The sequence below is a fragment of the Lathyrus oleraceus genome, chromosome 7 (assembly GCF_024323335.1).
Source record: "Lathyrus oleraceus cultivar Zhongwan6 chromosome 7, CAAS_Psat_ZW6_1.0, whole genome shotgun sequence".
Lineage (NCBI taxonomy): Eukaryota > Viridiplantae > Streptophyta > Magnoliopsida > Fabales > Fabaceae > Lathyrus > Lathyrus oleraceus.
In genome coordinates this window covers 211,799,954-211,804,439 of record NC_066585.1, presented here as the reverse complement: position 1 = coordinate 211,804,439, position 4,486 = coordinate 211,799,954, and positions in this window count along the sequence as shown.

Sequence of the window (4,486 nt, the reverse complement as noted above, 5' to 3'; positions counted from 1 at the left end):
CATGTTGGAAATAAATATCCTGTTGGAATTTTTTTGGTGTTGTTTGGGATTTTTGATCCTGTTGGGATTTTTGGTGTCGTTGGAATTTTTTTGATGCTGTTCAAATTTTTTGATGCAGTTGGAATTTTTGATACTCTGGATTTTTTTTGAGGTGTTGGAACTTTTTTATCTGATGGAATTTTTTATGCTCTGGAATTTTTTTTGATGTGTTGGAATTCCTCCCCCTTTACTTCTTGCCTACTGATCTCTTATAATAATTGACGTAGGTTTTCTGTGATGTTGCTGGAATTTATTCATTGTAATGAAAATGGGAAACTTTCTTAGACACTTTTTTGTGTTTTTCCAGTTTTGTGCAAGTCTGCAATACCTACTGCGACATGGGTGGAATTGTAAATGGGGCATGATAATGCTCAATAGGAGGTATTCAAACCACTGCAGAATGAAAGATGGTTATCCTCTTTCCCTTTTGAAGAATATAAATTTGAATTTTCTACAAAGTGCTCTTACGTGGTGACACCCTTTGAAGTTCAAGAATGGAATACCCTCCAACTTCTCTCTATTGCAAAATAAGATAAGACAAGTTCCTTGTTTTTTTTTTGGACTTGATTTGTGACATTTTACCTCATGTATCAATATCATGTAATATCTTTCCAATATGCACAAAAATCTTGTAATTCCATGAGTTTTTTTTGTAAAATATTAAACATGCATCCTTTTTTTTGTGAAATTAAGAAGCAAAAATAAAAAATAAAAAAAAGTCACTCCAGAGATTATTCCCTTATTACTTAGATCAATATGACTTAATTTCTCAAATGGTAAAATGTATGTCTTTGATTAAAGATTGTAAATTTAATTGGCATGAGATTAACAAATCTCCCCAAATTATGAGAATGAAAGATGTATGCCTAATGGGAATGTATGCATTGGTCCTAGTAATACAATTGAAGTTAACCAACCCTTGATTAATGAATTATGAGTTTCTCATGGGAGTAAAAATCTTATTTAACGGTCACGAGAAATGACGCAACATGAGATATTAGTGAACATGAATGGAAATGAATGGGCATAACATGAGTGAATACAGGCGACTGAAATGCAGATGAATGACTTTAGGTGAGGGGAAAATTCAGGGTATGACAGTTTCCCCTATTTAAATATCTTCATTTGATGGCATGAGTGATGATAACCCTCATGACATCAAAAGTGAAAGGTATTTAAATACAAAAGACCCAAATTTTGCCCTTATATGTGATGACATGTCGTGCTACGAGTTGAAGGACCTTTTTGGTTTGTTGGGGATATGATGGACTCTAGCGTGATTTTTATGATGGATGATGGACAAAACTGTGGGGGATGATGGGAATACGGTAGCGGTATTTCATAGGAAATGTCAAAGGCAATGGGTGGGGACTCATTGGGGATGATAATTTGGTGGGAAAAAGACATTGGGGAACATCCAAAGCACAATTTATCAATAGGTCCAGACATGACCTAACACTTTAGAATGTATTTGACACTTCTTAAGATTTCTCATAAGAAATATCCACAGTACGTTTTATCCAACAGGTTCAGACATGACCTAACCCTTTAGAATGCTTCTGACAATTTTGGGGATCTCTTGTAAGAAGTATATCCAATCAAAGACTTTGGAGATTTCTAACATAAAATTTACCCAAAACAACAAAATAGACGGGAGTCTTCTTACGAGAAGATTATCCATATAACACATTGGAGTTTTCTTACTAGAAAATCATCCACACAAACTAGATTAGGAGTCTTCTTACGAGAAGATCATCCATGCAAAAAGGGTACGATGATTCTTTACAAAGAAATCAATCAAAACCAAACATCATTGGAGTTTTCAACAAGAATAACATCCAAGCTTCTGGGAATTCCTAAAAATGAAAAGTCACTCATGACTTTCTAGGAACCATCAGGAAAAATAGGGTGATCAAACTCTTTATATATGCCAATAATTGTACTTGGACCGTAAGCAATGGATTACAACCAGCTTCTAACGGATTGGTGGCAACTTCAACTGAACTTTAAATGATGTTGGCAATAACCAAACTTCAGGTACCAATTACGATTGGATTTTCAAACTGAGTGCCAGTTATAACTGGACTTTTAGAGAAAACCAACAACAATTGATTTTTTAAGACCAAAGTGCCAGTTACTATTGGACTCTAAATAAACTCCAATGACCATGAGATTTTGAAAAGATACCAGTAACCACTGGATTTTTGATGATAATTCCAGTAACAACTGAATTTTGGAGATGCCAATGACAATTGAACTCTTGAAACGATACTAGTGACAACTAGATTTTAAGGGTACCAAATAACAATTGGATTTCTGATAAGATATCAGTGGCAACTGAACTTGACATACTAATGACAATCGGATTGAAGATAACTCCAGTGACAACTGGACCTTACGGGATGCCAATGATGATTGGACTTTGGATGGAGTGCTAGCGATAAATGGTCTTTGGGTCAAGTGATAACAATCAACGACGAGACCGAAGGGGCAACACAAATGAGTACAAAGTACATTTTGAACCATGCATGATTTAATTTTTGTTTTATGCATAATATATGAATGATCATGATATGCAATACTGACAATAGGCAGACTAGGAGTTTGTAAGGAGTGTTTATAGAGATTTTGATTCCTCAACACCAATAACTCAAACCCGTACAAGTAATAGGCATATTCAGAGGAGAATCTATCAAGATTGATAGTTATAAATAACCAAAGGGTCATCCTTCCAGAGGATTAATAAGTTGTATTCCATGGAGATTTTTGTTGGTGATCCAGGAGCATTTATGCAATCTTGAGACTTTCGGAAAAACAAATGACTTTCTCTTTATTTTCACATATATCAAAGTAATTTTGTTCCTTTCACAAAATTTCAAATTCTTTTCAAGTTTCGAAATTTCATTATTAACAAATAAATGACACTTTGCATAACAAAGAAAAACATAGAAGAACACAATTAACAATTATTGATAGGCAAAACTTGTATTTTATTCAAGAATGGTAGCACACAAATGGCGTAGCTCCATGGGATGTTACAATTTTGAAAATGGCAATAAGGAAAGGTTTACGTTGAATTCAGTGACCACTAATATCCCTAATAGATATGATTCCCCAAAACCTTGCTTCTAAGGGGAGTAACTAGATTGATCTTCCGCCTTGGATTCTTCTGTGTCAATCAGTAACAACTGATGCAGTTTATGCCTTTTGCCCCTAACTTTTGCCTGGATCGCCCTTTCGGGTTTTCAATCCACCGGGACGCTCTTTTTTTGCCTAAGTTGCCCTTTCAGGTTTTCAACTTAGCGAGCTATCATTTTTTATTCATCCCTAACTTCTGCCTGGATCGCCCCTTCGGGTTTTCGATCCACCGGGATACCCTTTTTTTTGCCTAAATCGCCCTTTCAGGTTTTCGACTTAGCGGGTTTTTATTAGGCATAGTATTTTTTAACTGCATTTGAGTTCACGGGGTGTGAGAGCTCTTCATCATCCATAGTTGTGAGAATCAAGGCACCTCCGGAGAAGGCTTTCTTCACAACATACGGGCCTTCATAATTGGGAGTCCACTTCCCATGTGAGTCCTTGTGTACTGGCAAGATCTTCTTGAGCATGAGGTCTCCTTCTCTGATTTCCCGAACATGTACTTTCTTATCAAAAGCCCTTTTGAGCCGTTTCTGGTATAAATGTCCATGGCATAAAGAAGTCATTCGCTTCTCATCTATGAGGTTTAACTGATCGAATCTGTTTTTGATCCATTCAGCCTCTTCTAGCTTAGTCTCCATCAAGATTCCCATTGAAGGTGTCTCCACTTCAAACCGCCTCCATCCCATATACCAAAGAGAATGGGGTTGCCCCTGTTGAAGTGCGGATGGAAGTCCGGTATCCATGCAGTGCAAAGGGTAGCATTTCGTGCCAATCCTTATAGGTTTTCACCATTTTCTGCAGGATCTTCTTGATGTTTTTATTAGCAATTTCAACAACGCCATTCATATTTGGACGATACGGTGAAGATTTATGGTGCTCAATCTTAAATCTTTCGCATAATTCTTTCATCGTCTTATTGTTCAGATTCATCCCATTATCTGTAATGATCCGGCTTGGAACTCCATAACGGCAAATAATCTCTTTCTTGAGGAACTGTGCAACCACTTGTTTTGTCACATTAGCATAAGAGGCAGCTTCTACCCATTTGATAAAGTAATCAATGGGAACCAGGATGACGCGATGCCATTGGAAGCTTTAGGCTCGATGGCATCAATCATGTCGATGCCCCACATTGAGAATGACCAAGGTGATGTCAAAACATGTAATAGGGTCGGAGGCACGTGTACCTTGTGAACATAGATTTGGCACTTATGACATTTTCTAGCATAATTGAAGCAATCGGATTCCATGGTAAACCAGTAGTAACTAGCTCTCAAAATCTTCTTGGCCATGGCATGCCCATTGG